Source organism: Anopheles gambiae, chromosome 3, assembly GCF_943734735.2.
Source record: "Anopheles gambiae chromosome 3, idAnoGambNW_F1_1, whole genome shotgun sequence".
Taxonomy (NCBI): domain Eukaryota; kingdom Metazoa; phylum Arthropoda; class Insecta; order Diptera; family Culicidae; genus Anopheles; species Anopheles gambiae.
The window spans coordinates 67,475,221-67,492,702 of record NC_064602.1 but is presented as its reverse complement, the minus strand read 5'-3'; the positions used below and the strand labels follow the sequence as shown (position 1 = coordinate 67,492,702).

The window sequence follows — 17,482 nt, the reverse complement described above, 5'->3', positions numbered from 1 at the left end:
TGCACTGTTGCAATGCCGTAAGGAATCTTGTGGCTTCTTTGTTCAACTAAAGGGCGTGTCGTACTTGAAGCCCCGAAGGTATGTATGCAGTATGCACGCAGAGGAGATGGGATTAGGAACAAATATTTAAACACTCTTCTAGGGAGCCCAGAATCATCCAGTACAATGATCGGATTGGATTTTGTTACATTGAATCAAAAGGGCATTCAAAACCAATATGTACAATCATGTGTGCGTCTGTCTGTAGGTGAAATGTGTAATCCAGCTGCATTGAAAAGTATATCCCGATGTCTATGGACAAAATAAAACGCTCTACAAATTGAATAATCAAATCAGCTGACACAATCTGGGTCAGTAAGCGATAAATCTATGCCTCAGACATTTCTCCCATCGAGATTCATCGGGATGCATGTAAAAAAAGGGAAACGGGCTCTGGAAGTCTACAGCATTATTTACATTGTGTATTTGTCTACCTAAAAGTAACACAGGTCAATCAGTGTCCGGCTAGCAGTGGATAGTAACGAAAAAAAAAAAAACAAATCAATCACTACCCAGAATCCGTAGAATATATAGACTGGATGAGATAGAATTAGTAAACGTTCGAAACGGTCGCTGACAGTATAGGATAGCTATACGCAGTTTTGCGGTCTGATTTTTTGTTTTGATTTTGCTACATCACCAACATATTCTCACAACAAATGCGGCACACTCATGAAAAGCTGTTTTTTCTCCTGACAAAGCCGTAGCGAATGCTTTTCACGTGGAGCAGGATGTTCAGAGAACAGCACAAACAGACCACCTGAAGTACTAAGCTGACCTGCAAGTGACTGTTATCTGTTAATGACGTTACAATGTGTTCTTGCTACTGCAACACAATCTCACCATTACTTTGTAATGTTACATTTTCCTCTTCCATATGATAGCGATATGATGCGAACGCCTTCATTACACCTTTTGAAAACATCGTTTGATCCTATACTTGAAAACTCGGTCATGGAACTATACCAGATAAAAAAGTAAACCAAACCCCACTCACCTCAACAACAACCCGAGCGCAATTCCGAGAGCAGTATTTGGAAACCTCCATTTCGTAAATTATTACATTCGCCCAAAAACAACTGTTCAAAAGCGTCCCGTTTTTTTAGCCTCCCCGCATTGCAACCATTCCCACTAGCCCTTCCCAAAACCCAACTTTGGTCTTTTTTCTGCTGTAAAGTTTTGATCCGTATCCTACCGCGTGCGGTTCGCTGCTCATTATCTTTTCAGTCACTTCGCATCGCAAACCACGCGCACCGGAAGTTATAATTCAGCAGCAGCCACAGCAGCTTGACCGTCGTCACGTACACTCGGCCCAGTATTCGTTTGGGCATTCAGCTGCCTTCCTACTCCGGGCGCCCGTTTCCAAAAGTCGCTACCACTGCTTCGGGAAGCGTCTTGGAGGAGCATCTCCAGCAAACTCAACACACAACACACACACACACACAAAATGCACAGAGATGTAAACCCAGGGTAGGTCTCATGTCGTCTCAAAAACTCATCTTCACGGATCTCTCCACCAACCACCATTACGACCAACACTACCCGCAGCGGTCAAGTGATATCAATTAATGAATGACGACGATTTCATTTTCACATTATGCGGTCTGTGTCGTTCTCGTTTAACATCCGGTTTTTTGCAACAGCCTGACCGGAAACCGGTTCCAACCTGGCCGCTCCAGAACGCGACGCGGCGCTATTTCGTGATCCAAAAATAACTGTGCTCTACCTTGCGTTTTGGAAAGATGTGAGTTTTTTATTCTTCTCGAATTGTTACTCTTGCTGTGTCCCATAAAGTTGCTATCAAAATATGGTGCGCCAATAGTTTCTCAAAATCTCGACTATCGGGACGGCCGTAGGTAAGAAGAAAAAATCTTAAATAGGCCATAATATATGAGAATTGATTATATGGTAACAAACAAACCATATCATTATCCCGTGCCTTGTGGGGACATTGAGCTAGAGATTTTATGTTTATTACCCTTGTCCCGCTGACTAGATAATCCGACACCGGAAATGGTTGGACGTAATTTCTTCTGTCCATTGCTTCCGGCACAATTTGTGCTGAAATTTGCATTTATCGAAAAGAGCATTATTTTTTCAGATTTTTTTTATCAAATGATGTGTCTGAAGTATGTCTGTAGTTTTAAGTGAATGAATTTATTGAAGAACTACATAAATATACAGAAAACCTTAAAAGAGTAAATGAATTGCATACCTTTAGGCGTTTAAAACCGCTTAATAACTCTATCTGCATAAATAGCTCATTTTCTCGTACTTTTTTGTTCAAATTATTCATGAGTTAATCAGCACAATCCCCTTCCACGCAACTCTCTAAGCTCGTGCAGCTGGCAACAACAAGCGCAGCTGCAGAACACCGTAGTCCGATTTACGTTAAAGAAGTTTACCAGCTTTTGCACCAGCAGCTTTGCATTACACAGCACACATCCCGCAAGGCATTGTTTCATGTGTGTCTGTATGTATGTATGTGGGCTCTTGTGTAAATCGCAAAATAAACTCAACATTAAAATGACATACAGAAGAGCAAAATAACAACAACAAAACAAACCTACATTTACACACACACTCCCCAGCGAGTGCCGCCTGAAGGTATCAGCTAACATACGACCTGACTGCAACTGCAATGTAACTACTCCCCCGCTCGTACAGTTTCTGCGAACTTTCTAATCCATTGCATCCCAGCGAACGGAGCGTTACACAAGAACAATGCTATCAGTGCGTCCGCTGTGCTGTGCTGTGTTACCTTTTTTTTTTTTGCACAGCAAAATCGTATTCCTCCCCCGAAGCACTGTGCAGCAGACACACAGACACGGTCAGCCCGCTCCCACAGTAGTGGGCAAAGTAATCAGAATAATATGTCGGCCCCAGAACATTCCCTGCTTCCCGCATGCGTATGTGTGTCGTTTTCCCGCTAATGAAACCGTAATAAGTGGAAATGTGCAAAGACATTAGGCCCGAAGCTACAACCCAGAGCTCGAGTTGCTGTATCTCTTCCACTTCCACGTTTGCGGTGCTTCCGTCACCCTTAAATTAACATTAACCACCCATTCCCCCAACTCTGCCAAGGGGACAGCGCAAAAAGCAGAGTAAATAATATCCCGGTGTGGCAACAAAAAAAGTGAAATAAAATCAAACTCTGAATTGAGTGTGCAGGGCTCGAACAAAACCAAAAAGCAAAAAATATTGATCACGTATGGGAGAGTTTCCTTTACCCCCACCTAACTACCCTGGCGCTGGTAATCGGAGTGTCGCGCGAGTATTAATTTTTACGACCCAAATGCGCCAACCCTTCGCGCCGCTCGTTCGGGATTCCGGTTTTGATTCCCAGGACCGATTCGAACGCATCCATTCGGCAGACGGTAATTTAATCATTGCAACTTTTCATATGCACGGCTGATGCTGTGGTCGATGCTGTGAGGGAAGTGGTAGGGCATTGTGTTGTTTGTGGTTTTTGGGGGATTGTTTTTGTTTTTGTTTTGGTACATTGAAAAACTTCGTCACCTTTTCCCACCGATGGCATGATGGAGTGTGTAATGTACTCTCAAAGGATTAAAAAAACTCAACTGATAAGAGCAGATAAATAAATGCCATCTTTATGACTCTCTGCCCGAAAGGTACTATTTCCATTAAGATCCTGTTTGAACACTCTTAAACAGTGTCCCAAGCGCAACCGGCTCTCTTTCCTTCAGATAAAGCCATTCATACATGAATGAACGTAAAATGTAACGTTTCCGCCTCTCTTAACAAACAGGACTGTTCCGATTCCAGAAGCCACTTCAGCGACATGTAATATAAATGGCCCGTCTCTTCACGATGCAGAGAACAAGTGTTACCATCAACGAATGGGACCGATAAGAAAATCATAAAAGGAAAGGAAATTATAATACAAAACACCGTGCGAAAGGAAAAAAGTATATGCAACCGCAAATCGAACGTAAAACCGCGAGATGGAACCGGCGACCTGATACGCAATCTTGGGGACAGCACCAGAACGTACATGCGGAACACGGGAGGCCGGCGGGGAGATAATTATGTTTGCCAAAGGACGTACCCAAACACCAGAAACACGGGAAACGAGCGTAACGGACCCAAGCGTTTGCGTGCGGAAGGAAACAGGTGAGTCGTAGCGGGCACCGGCAGGACCCAGACGTAGTGCGTCGTAGACGTGGTGCGTAAGGAAGGAATCCTCACAACGCAGCAAGTGTGCAATCAGCAGCGACGTTTCCCACGGCGATAAACTTCAGCAAAAGCGCACCGAGAGGATGCTGCAAAAGCGTAGAGGAAGCCCCGAGTGCACCGTTTCTGGTTTGACAGTTTGCAAATCGATGACCATCGGCAGGTTGGGCGGAAGAGGTTTTTTTTCTTCGTCTTATATTATGCCTACCATCCACTAGCCTGAGAAAGTTTCCAATTTTTCCTTCATCTCCGATCGAAACTGCGAGTACACCGACGGGGAGAACCAACGCCCTGCGTAAAATGTAAGCGATAATGATAGGGCTATTGCTGTCCGCGTTCCGCGTGGTGCAAGGGTGACGGTTGATTTGGAGCATCGCAAAGAGAGATTTCCGGAGGGTTGGTGCAAAAACAAAAAAAAAAAACAACAACATATGAATCTGTTCCCATCATATGCTGTTGCGAGCCGAGGTTGATGATGATGATGATGCAGGAGAGTTTCCTTTGGGTGGGTAATTGAGCAACCAATTTAAATGAGGAGAGCGTGATCAATTTCGCCTCATGAATAAATTTGCAATTGAAGGACGTTTACAAAGAAACTAACGTTGAAAATCAAAAGGCTTGATTTATTTTTATGTTTCTTGTAAGCGGACAATAGCTTTAATCGTTCATCACAGGAACAAAACATTGATACATTGTTCACTCATCTAATCAAAGCTGCTGCCTTCAATAAGAGTTATCAGCTCAATCACCACTCAAACACTCAAGACTAAATCGAAAATCCTAATTGTAAAGACATTGAAACTTGGGATGTTAGACAAATCCGATTTCAAAGACATTAAAAGGCAATTATTTCCCAATTTTTCAGGAAAATAGTTCATGGTACCCTTCATGCCCATTTGCCTGCCAACGCTAACTGGAATCCCTACAATAGGTGATGATTTTAACATTTTATCCAAGTTTTACGATGTCTTCCAACAAAACCTTGCCTGCGTCTTATTTCCAACCCATAAATAACGAACCACAAAACCGAACTGGGCCCCAAGTTCAAGCTGCCAGTGCTAGAACGGACCACGAGTTTGCCTTTAATCAAACAAGACATAAATTTATGAGCGGCAGCGATCGTTTCTCACGGAAAACTGGTTCGGAAAACCGTTTGAATCGGTTAAATTTCACACTTTCCACGCGCTCTAATCATCATTAGACCCCGAAAGCCGAGAGTTCGACGAAATCCTTACTTGCGATACCGATACTTACCGATCGCAGCGCACCCGAAATGTTACACCAACCCCGGAGACGGAGGGGATACGGTCTCGTTCTTCATTAATGCGTCCAGCACCCTCTCTGCCCCATGCTGGGTACACGAGAGAACCGTACGTTTATATGGCGTGTGTGTGTGTGTGTGTTTGCGTCTCATTAGCACAGCAAGACGCTTCTAGCAAACATGTCTCTATGGATAGATCATTAAGGAAGCGGTGAATAAACTACACGGTCGCTAGGAAGCTAGGAAAGGGCTTCCATCTTCCCTTTTGTGCGCCTGTCCAAATGGGCGGCAAGCACACGGGGCAGCCATAAACGAGCCACGGAGCGTGGTTCAGGAAATCTCGCATTGACTACATCATTGTCGGATTTGGGGGATAGGTGATATAGTGTATTAATTTGCTGCACTTGTTCTCGTTCCAAAACAACCGGCACACACACACACACACGTGCGCTTGGCATTCGATTCCGGTTTGTATGGAATAAGGAAAGAAAACATAAAAGAACAAGCAGCTCGCACGACCGGTGAACAAATCTCTAAACAGCCATAAAACTAATTTTTCTCCAGCATTAAACCACCAGCTCGATCGGTATCGTTGGATCGTTAATTGGAAGCTTCTAATTGATTTGGTTTTACGGGGCTGTAAAAGTGGACGCGCACCGTACTTGTGCCGGCTGCAACGGGATGTAGATCAGGCCGGCGTACTTAGCCAGATGGGTTTAACAGCTTACGAAGCGTTAGCCCTGTGTCACACGTTCGTATTAAACGCAAACATCGGACACGTACCCGTTCCTGACTAATTTTTACCTTCTCCAAACACTTTTTACATCTTATACAAATACTAATGTTTTAATCAACCACGAATCACCAATCAGCCGTAACTGCCACACCGACCGTTAATCTGATGTCGCGCACAAAACAGCTCCCTTATGGGCAAAGGATTAATAGCTTGTATTTCGATGTAACTGTGCGCGTATTAAACATCCGTGGAACAGCCCGGGTTTGGTACGGAGTTTTGACTAGCCAGCCCGTGCATGGGGTCGGTGTGCACCTACGCAAGATGCCCGAACGCACGGTGGTTGTCCCACTCTCATCCCACTCAATATGCATATGACGCCATCACGGGCACACGCATAACGGACACTGATTTATGCTCGAGCCGATCCCGAACGGGTGGCCCTGAGCAGCAGCAGCAGCAGCTGCCCGTTGGTAAAGACGCACTGTTGTGCTTTGCGTGGTCGTCATGACCGGAGCTTTTTTTGTGCCGAGCCAAACGATGGATAGACCCGAGTGTCAATCGAACTAACGATCGTAAATAGTCGAAGGTTTTGGGTTGAAGTTGTTTATTTCGCTCTTTCGCGCGCGCTCTCTCCTCATCTTTTCACACCAACACCTTCAACACCCTAGACCAGTAGAGCTGTGGACACTGTTTTGATACGTTGCGTTGGAGGCAAGTACCACTTTAATGCAGGATGTGATGTAAGAGGCAAAACCTATTGCTTCATTTGCTACTTTATGCATTGCCATTTAATGACGCTACACTCCTTGTAGGGAAAAATTTGGTACAATGTAATGAAATCTCTATTTATAAATATTTTATTCTAAGCCTCTCAAAATACGAAACACACAAACAATAAATTCTGACCAAAAAAACGAGTTGAATGACGGATGAAGTTCCAAAATTATGATCAACAGAGAAAGCGAAGCACCGGGTTTTAAGCAAGATTGATGCCATTCGATGAGCCCACAAATCCAATAACGTAGAAAGCGGGAATCAATCAAACCACGATAAAGACATCAGGTATTGAGCCTTCTTCGATAGAGGGCAATCGCCTCGATGTGTTCGTCCGGGGTTCGTTGTCTGTTTTTGTGCTGTGCTTCTTGTATCATCGTGAGTAGCGCCCGTACCGCGGGAGTAAAGCTGGGAACATCTCTATCGCCCCGCACACAATAGGAAAACCCGCAACTCAGCAGCGAGCGAGCAGAACCAGAAATGGAATGAAACTCCAGAACGAATGCACGAGGCATCACAAGGTAAGAAAAATGATTCCACCGAGCGGGCAGAAAGCGCTGCAGTGTGCAGCAGCGATTATTAATTTCCGGTCCGATCCATCAGCGGCATCGATCGAAGGCGAAGGCGACGGATCGGCGGATACGAGATCCTTGGAACGTTGTGAGGGTTTACCAAGCGGGGAGTTACCGTCCCAAAATCGCATCGATAGGGTTTCGCATCGTGCACACCAACACCTACCTTGCCCCTCCCTCCCAAACTGCAGGCACAGTTGAGTGGGTTTCAAATTTATATCGTTCGATACGAGCCCAAAGCTTACCGAACTGGAACTTTGGAAGCCCTCGGGTGCCCATTTGGTTTGGTCACTTTTTCCCAGGCTGGTTACAGTGCACTGACCACAACATCGGGGAGCCATCGGGATATGCTCCAGCTGCAGCGTGGCAACGCCGAGGAGGGACAGAAACCATCGTTTGCGGTCACTGGAATGGTTGCTCCACTTTTTGGCACACCACAATCACGAGACTGCCGGACCTGGAGAGGCTTCCTGTGGCCAGACCTAAAACCTGGCTCCCACACCCCGAGGAAGTAAATATAAATCTTCATAAATTTGTCAAGATGAGCACCCACACCCCGTCACCCCCTGGATGGATGCCACCCCCCCCCCCCTCCCCCTGGATTCGTGGTGAAGGTGAGCAGACGACACAAAGTGCGTAAGCGAGAGAGCGAGAGAGCGCGCCCACTGTCGTAAATCAAGCCAGCAATCAACTCATAAATTATTTCGCATCTGCCGACACTAGAACAATAGCGCGGGATACTAAGCAGGGGCTTTCACAGGGCGACGGAACACTTCCGTTCCAGCACCAATCGGTAGATTTTGACACCATAACAACAACGGCAGGCGCTATCTATTGTGACGCTACATACACACGTCGTCCTGCTGCTGCTGGGGCAGCAAGCGAGTGTACCAGAGATCCCAAAGTGAAGAGGCGGAGGCTCATTTGGTTTCGTTCCATTTCGTCTCTGGGCGAAAAAAAAACAAGCACACGAACGCACACACTTGTGTGCAAGCTTTCCAACCAGTTCCCCCTCTGTTTCCTACCAGAACTGGTTCCGTTTCCTTCCCACCATGTACGGAGTAAAACCAGTTCTGAGAGTGTCGTTTTTTGTTGTTGTTGTTGTTGTTGTTTATACACCCAGTCACCCGCCAGGGTGAAGCTGTACAAGAGCCCTTTCATCCGGCCACACTACATCGGCGACTACCCACTCACATACAGAGCGCGCGTAGTGATTTTCATTCATAAGTCCAGCCGTGCCCCGCAGCGAACAGTTCAACCAACTCGGCCCACCTTCCCACCTTGCCCGTATTTCAAGTCCCTCTCAGCCAGGGCAAACAAGTAAGAAAAACGTCACCCCTCCTTAACTACCTCCACATCTAGAGCGTGAAGAGTTTCAGCATCCGAAAAGGTAACCGAAGGCACGACACGACACTCGAAAACAGGTCCGGACACAGATGACGGGTTGCGATGCCGAAACGCTCAAACACACAGCGCACTGCGATATGACCAACGCAAAACCTGCTCCAGTGTCTCCGAGTGGTTTGCACGGTTATTTTGAATATAAATACATCCCTCCCTCCATGGTGAGTCACAATACATGTATATAACCCCACATCTTTAGAAGCGCTTCGATACCGACAGATCTCTTCGTCCCGGGTCGGTGAGGCAGAGCCAAGCAAAAGAAATCTGTTTCAACTTTAGTTCTCCAGTAGGTCTTGGTGTGTGTGTGTTTTTTTTTTTGTATTTCCCCAACCTCTCTTCTGCGTAATATAAAACGAGTTATCTTGTTCTGCTGCCACCATCTCTGTCCTCTCTCATAGCTCCACGATGGTAAGGGGTCCTCTCTGGACATGGCCTGATTCTGCCATATCTTTTGCCGCGTGGTCTTTGCGCCTATCCACTGGGTGCTATCATTTCCCATCGAGCAACTGGGAAGTTTAATATTTGTTGAGAGGACCTGGTAGGGTAGGAAGACAACTTTTTCCCCCGCTACGCTCCCTGCTCCCTCGTCGCGTATCTTCGCTGCATACGTACAGGGGCCTCATGTAGGGAGCCGCTCCCGAAGCTCTATATCCCGGGCCCGAAAGATGATGATGAAGCCTTAAAAGCCACCCATCCCTGGCGCTGCCTGGAGGCCCGTTCGATGCGGTCCAAAAAGGGGGGAAGGGGGAGACTTCCGTTCACCGTAGCGCTTCCATAGCCGGCAGCGACTGCCCCGGATGCTCTCAGGCCCCACTCTGCCCTCACACACGCGTAACCGCAGCACCACTCTGCTCCGAGTGGAAGGAAAGGTTTTGTGCGCTCAGGTGTGTTATTACATTGTACACCCTTCGTTTTCTCGCCGATTCTCTTTTGCCCTTCGATTCTAACGTCATTAATCGGTTGATCTTGAACTCCGGACTTCACGGCGGCAGCAGCACCACGTATGGTCGGCGCTCAGGTCGACAGATCAGGTTGCCGATCGGTCGAAACGCAAGAGCCCCTTTTGCCCTACCCCTTTCCGACACACATCACCGTTTGAAACCACCACCGTAAACGCCTGATTGGTTTACTTCATCTCCTCGATTTCCTTTTCGTTGTGCCTCTTTTCGGTGTGTCTCTTTTTTTCTCTTTCTATTTCATTTTCGCTCGTATCCACCGCATCCCTCATCCCCCAAGCGTACCCTGGTCTTCCACTTTCCCTATTCCATTCAATTTTCTGGACGCTGCCGTCGACGCTTAGAATTTGAAAAGGCTGCGGGATGCTGCCACATGGAAGCGTGTGGCCCGTCCATCGTCCACGCGAATTGGTCTCGCGGGCCCCACGGGAACGATCACTGCGCGATGGCACACGCGCCCAGCAAAGATACAGGTTTTCGGACCAGCGCGGGTTTGCAGCCACACGACCAACCAGGGATCCCGTGGTATGGGATGCCCTCGGGCTGTGTTTTTTTTTTTTTGCTTTTGTGCTGTGGTTTTTTTGTTTCGTAGCGATACTCTCTTATTCGTGGCATATCTTCGAAATTGGCGTACGGAATTGAATCAGCTTAGGTCTTTCAGTAAGTTGTCAGGATGTTGTCCTGTCCACCGGAAAACGTTGACATGCGAATGCCACGGCCGATAGAGGTAAAAAAATAAGCACACAAGCTCCAAGAAATTGAATTATGATTTCTTTTTCCACGCCGGGTATATATTTGTAGCCAAAATGAAACGAAGGATTGTTACCAACAACTTGACCATCGATTACCGTACCGTACTTACTGAAGTAAGAAACCCTACCCTACCGAAACCAAATTTTGGTGGGAAATCAGATTGTTAAAGAAGAACTGAAATGTTTCACACTATCATTGGTTTTCATATTTCTAACACATCAAAACATCTCCCACTGCCCCAGTCCGGACGGCTTCCCAAGAGTCGGCAATCACGGGCGCCAGACTCCAATGTCCAGAACACCATTAGGCGTGAGCACCGACAGCGTACCGACGGTACGTTAGGCCTAAAGAAAAAGAGCAGAGCGAAGGGAGAGAAGAAAAAAAACACACAGCACGAAAACAGGTTGAGCCACTTCTCGCTACGTTCTGATTTTTACCAATGCTACCTCTACACACTCTTTATTAAAGCCAGCCAACTGAGTCAGAAGATGTACCAGAAGTGGTACGATAATTACGTTGTGCTGGATGTTCCATCATTCCTGCCAGCCTTCGTCCGTGGTACGTACGACTCGACGAACGAGTGGTGCGCGCAGGTTCTTCTCGGTAGCCGTAAATAATTAATCAAACCCTTGATTGCACATTCATGTACCAAGGGCTCGACCGGCGGCACCAGAGGTTTAGTGAAGTGTATTTGCCGAACAGCAGCAGCAGCAAGTGTATCGTATCGCAGAGATTGCACATGTATTCACGAACATGAAGCGTTCGTAAGCGTGGTAAACAACGTTTTCATCCGACCGAGAAGTCGGTCCCGGGCCGATCCTTTCGGAGATCTCGGCAAGCTCCAGGCCAGCGCCCCCTCACAAAATGGGTGAAAACGGGCGCTTATTTTTCTGGCGAGACGTTACGATGATCGGGAGTATCTTCAGTTTCATCATCTCGGCAGGTCGAAAATTGAAGCGCAATGATGAGTGAAGAAACCCCTAAACCTACATCAGAACATTTGCCAAGTGATGTGCGCTTCAAGCTTTTCGATTTCAAGCAAACAGCCTTTTATGTACACGCATACGCATCTATCACCAATGTCTCAGCCTTTGATCCTTTTGTGCTAGAAAGACACACATACACACACACACAAACACGCTTCATGATTAATTCGGAAACTCTACCATTTGCTTTGCCTAAATCAACCGAAGCAGACAAAGCGACAAACGCACACTTACAACGAACGCACTCCCCACAAGTTCATTGCCTTTTGTATTTAACATAACAATCTTCGAATATTCGTTCACGATAAATCCCCACACCATGCTGTGTGTCATCTTCATATTGGAACCAAATCTTCCACTTACAGCGTGGGCGATTTCTTTCTCCATTTCCAATCACACATATGTACAGACGACGTTTCCCTAATGATGACTGACAGTGAATAAAATGGAGACGAAATGTCACCGATGGAAAGCACGGAACGGCAGACCCAGCCGTATCTCACCGTTTCAGCCCACGCCCGGGCGTCCAATAACTATGGGCGATAGGTTCGATTGGATTTGCCAAAAATGGGTCCTCATATCCCTCTCCGAGCCAGAGAAGTAAAAACACCTTTACGGTTTTGTCGGTCAATCGCCGCACTTAAACGTAACACTATGGTGGTAGTAGTAGTGGTGGTGATGGTGATGGTGTGTAGTGGTGAACAACATTACAATATTCGTCCGAGTCAAGCACGCTCCACTTATCACCGGATTAACTGGATCAGGTGCTGGGAAATTGATTGAAGTGTTTCCCAAAGCACCGGACCGTCTCTTCGCACGGAAGATGCTAGCGACGCGCTGCAAGCCGGTCCCTCCTGGTTTGCCATCTTTTTATGCTGATCGAAGAAAGATGATATCGTCCCCCGGCCAATGAATGGACATCGAAAAAGCGATAGACTCTCCGGAAGACGCATTTATTATTCCAACACCGAGAACACCGTCCCTGGCAGTCGAGAAGGGATTAGCCGTTAAGACCGTGTGCTTCGTGCGTGCGACATAAATTATGATGTCTTAATAAGTATATCTTTGTATAAGTGTGTTGGTGTGCGTGTGTGTGTGTCTCAGACACAATGACTGTGTTGCCCATTGGCTTTGGGGTAGGAGTAGTATTTAAAATCCAATCAAAACCCTCCCAGACGCTTTCCAGCTCGATGTACGAGCAGAAGAACACTTCTGAAGTAATTGTGGTTGGAAGTAAGTGTAAGCGTCATTTAACGACTGTCACAAATCAGATTACGATGTTCGGGGAGCCGGAGCGCTGTGTTCACGTGCCATTTCTTGTGGGTTCTCCTCCCGGACCATGCTAATCAGCAGTTAGCGATCGCGGCTCGACTGCCGGTGTGAGCTTACAAGTGTTTCCAATTGTTAGCTAACATGCGCCCCTTGTACTCTTCTCCAAACCGGAAACTCCACTCGTAACATGGCTTTGGCAAACCGTAATGGGTAACCTCAGGTGCGGACGGTGCCACGGGAGGACCACGGGAAGGTATAAAACATGCTCGACCAACGGGTTGTCGTGATAGTTCACCATAAAACATTGTTCACCGGTGCTCTATTCCTCCGGTGCTCTGGCAGGCGTTGCTGGATCGTCCACGCTTTACGCCGTACACCGCAATCGACTAATGTTTCCCAATTGCCTTTGGACGGAAAAGCCATCCAAAATTCAACTACTCCTCCCCCACCCTTGAACGCGGTGTTTGGTGACGTTGTGTTAAAACTATGGACACCTTTCGCACAACACACACTGTACCGGTCGCCTCAGTTTTGTGCGCGATACTGAACTCGGCACAATCAACACACTGTGCAAACACTGACGGAACACGCTCTTCTGGGACACCTGAAAGGCACAGGGTCCAGATCCGTTTTGTCCTTTCAAGCACGCACAGTTTGAATTATTTCACAGTTTGAAGTGATTTTTCAACCCCGGCTAAACTCATCACCGCCAAGCGGCCGATTAATGGTACAGCTGTTCAGTGAGTTTTGTCCCAGTGCAAACTCCATCTATGGTTCCACTCCGCAGTTGGCGATCGTTGGCCTGATGGGAAGTCGTTACTCACCTGCAAAAAAACATGAAGGGAGAAAGAAAGGGAGAGATGTGTGAGAAAAACGGATGGTACGATTCAACAAATTTAATATCTGCAACACCTCCGGACCATCCGCTACGAACTAAAACGGTTGCGCTCACTTAGAATCGCCGTTACGGTCGCAATTTGAGAAAATTTCCCCGAGGACTTTCCGTCACAAACTTGCCAGCACACACAAACACACACCAACTTGCCTGTACAAACGTGTACCATAAATTCTAATACGACGGGTGTGGGAACACAGCACAACACAGTGTCCGTGTGATTCGCTTGAAGCGGCGACATAGCGCACTGTTGACTGTTTTACCGTCCCTTTCCCAGTCTGTTCTCTCTAAATACAAAGATAGAGGTCACACACCTGCTGGATGACCTCCGGGGTGGGTCAGAAGGCCGAAAGTCGGCTGACTGATATGCTTCCGGAAAATTGATTTCAATTAGATTCATTGCCACGTTTGCTCTTGCACAACAACTCGTGACTAGGGGCCGGCGGCTGGTGGCCGAAACATTATGGCGATTAAACTTTGGCCCGCTTTTGTGCGGGCTCTGTGCCAGGTTCTGCTCCGTTCGCGGTCCTGGCAGATCGGAAAATAAATCGGTAAAGTATTGTTGCGCGTTTTGCCTCGCGGATACGATCAATTTCCCCCTCCAGTCAGGTACTATCGCGCTGTGAAGAGCCAAGCGATGACGGGAGGCTGCGCATAAAAGATTGCCCGTAAAGGTCGAATAACAAGGATGCCTTTCCAGGAAGGAAAGCTTTGAATGGATGGAAAAATGTTACCACAGCATTTCTTGGAAAAACGTTACATCGCAAACATTGCTGATAAATCACTAATGTTATGCAAAATTGAACCTCTCTGCAATAAGTTACTCTCAACATAACTGAATGGGTCTTTTTTAGTTAAATTCTAACCAACTGGCTTCTATTTTTAATTCCCACCTCAATGTCTCATATTAAAATACGGTACCAATTTAACGTAACAGGAAATCATTCGAATAATAATGCCAAACAAGGAATCCACGCTACCAACAATACAAATATACCCTCGTAGCTTTCATTTTATGCTACCGTTTCACATCCGTCTAGCCCACCGTTGGCCCACCCGCCGAGTGGCGGACTCTTTTAGCTTATTACTTTTCGCCCCTTTTCCTCTGGACACTCTCAGAGACTGCCAGAACACAACCATTCCCAAACTAAGGGGAAAAAGTTTGGCGAAAATTGTTCCCGCTGACAGCTTGTGAGGCGGGTAATCGACATACAACCCCCAAACAAGCCAGTGCATTCCCATAAAATAATTTCAACAAAATTAAACGACACCATAACCGACACTCTTCCACCATCTTTCCCCGTGCTCTGTCATGTCATGAAGATCTTCACGGCGATGGTGATGTCCCAAGGATTTTGATAGACAGCGAGGGCGAAACCGTGGTCACTAGTGCCCGTGAAGGCAAAATGGCATCGATGACTCTCGCCCGCCCAATCAACATTCGGCCTGCGGGAGGTTTATGTTTCGTATTTCATTGTAAATTCAGTGTCATTAGAGCATGAGGAACGGTGGAAGAGGGAAAATGTACTTTTCATTTCCTTTCACAGTGCTTTCTTCCTGCTCAGTGTCGGTGGGCAGTGGAGACGCAAGCAAAATAACAAGACGTGATCGCGATTTGCTTTCCCTCACTGTTTTGGGATTTTATTTTTCGTTTACAGGTTGCTGGAAGATACGTTTTACCGATTAAATGGCAGTTTTACTGCTGAAGGTGCCTGTACATGTTGGAAATATGTTGCCCAAAGTGGGAGAATTTAGGATTTCAGAGAAAAAAGAAGCCAAATGGAATAGGAAAATTCAACAACAATATTTGACGAAAAATTCTTTATTTTAAGATATCAAAGCTAAATAATTGCTCTTAACAAACTATTTAAAACCATCCAATTGATAAATTATCACTTAACATGAGCTTAAAGATTTTTTTTCTAATATTTGTTTAGTTCAGAAGCTACAGAATCATTCTAGAAAGTATTTCAATCAGATTGTTTTTTAGATACAATTCGACTAAATCAATTTAAACCTCATCTATATATATTTCAAATAAAAAAAAATAGATTACCATCTTTTGAAACCTTGCTGCCTTTGACGATGTCATTCGTACCGTAATCGTTGATAGGCACCTTAAGCTGTGAAACCCTCAGCTAGCATTGCAGTACAGCGAATGCGAATGGCTTTTCTTTTATGACACTCATCAAATTCAACTGCTCCCACCGCTTTCTTGGGATGGGAGATAAATAAACCCCAACCAAAACGGGAACGCATGGGACGAGGGCCACGAAATTTAAATCGAAATCGGACCAAATTGGTAACAGAATTAACCTGCGATATTCAATCCACACTCTACCGTTCTGGTCTAGTCGCATCAAATTTCATTTTTCCCAAGCTCACAGGCTTTTATAAGTATCAATCAAAGCAGTTGAACGCCCATTATCGCCGAAAATGGTTGATGATGATGTTTAAGAATATGCATCGAGCAGTTTTATTTCATTGTACTGTGTCCTTTGTATTAAATGGTTCTATTAAACCTCGAATAACATTTATCATTTAAACACACAATTTATCGTTTGATAAATTTTTCAAATCATAAAACGAAACCATTTTGATACGACGTTATATACACAGAAATTTTCCCTCCAGGAGCCGTTGTACAGCTGAGTGCTGCTTGGAACGGAAAACAACAGCTCCCCACAACTCCCCAAGTGCACTCCATCCAGTCGAGGCAATTCCAGCCGCACCTCAAGAGCCCTCTTCTCAGCCGTCGACTCAATTACAGTGCTGCGGTTTTTCCCTGCGGCTAGGCGCGTTGGCTTTTTGGTAAATGGTGCTCTCCCACCCCCCGCAATAGGTACACATTGGCGAAACACATTGGCAGGTCCACAGCATTGGTCCGCCGAATTTCACAAAGTCTCCATGCCTCAAGTGCTCACTGCTCACCAACCCCCTAAAGGCTTTCACCCCCGGTGGGAGAGCTGTTTTTCCCGCGCAGGAAAACAAAAAAAAGTATACATTTATTTATTTTCCTTCCATTCGATCTGAGTGCGCCCGAGTGGCTTCTATCGTTCGTGTTTTGATTAATTGTAAGGTTTTTAGTCTGTTCGAGCTGCCAAGAACCTCGTAGTGGTGGCGGAACATGGGAGATGCTACTAGGAACATTGGAGGGCACATTGGTGGGCTGGAGTTTCAAAACAACATTCTTTTCAGAGCCCGTCTATCATTTCGATTGAAACAAAAAAACAACGTCCCTATTCCTTCTCCTGTTTGGTGCTTCCGGTACTTTCGAGTGCGAAACATGAGAAAACCATACACATCATACCGCACACTGGCTGTGAAGTTTTCATTTACAATACAGCTCCCACCATGCAGCATCATCATCATCATCATCATCGCTTCCAGTTAGTTTCACGTCTCTTCATTTGAAATTTTCAACACTCGTACGACTTCTGTTCGATCGGTACGATTTTCTCCCATGTATGGTTTATATATATTTATCACAATCTCCTGCCAAACCTTCCAAGTATCACGAGCGCCGTACCCGAAATGCGTCATCTCTACGAAGTGCAAAACTTTGCGCAAACCGAAGACCTCTTTTAAAGTAAATTAAAGGCCAATCTGTGCGCATGATGGTCTCGGTACCGGTACCGAC

The 17,482-nt window shown here is 46.1% G+C and overlaps 1 protein-coding gene across 3 annotated transcripts in view; it reads right to left on the bottom strand.

Annotated features, from left to right (window-relative positions):
* Window positions 1–17,482, bottom strand: part of LOC1272555 (nephrin) — a 79,539-nt gene that overhangs the window by 36,803 nt on the left and 25,254 nt on the right. The gene's annotated exons all lie outside the window — the stretch shown is intronic.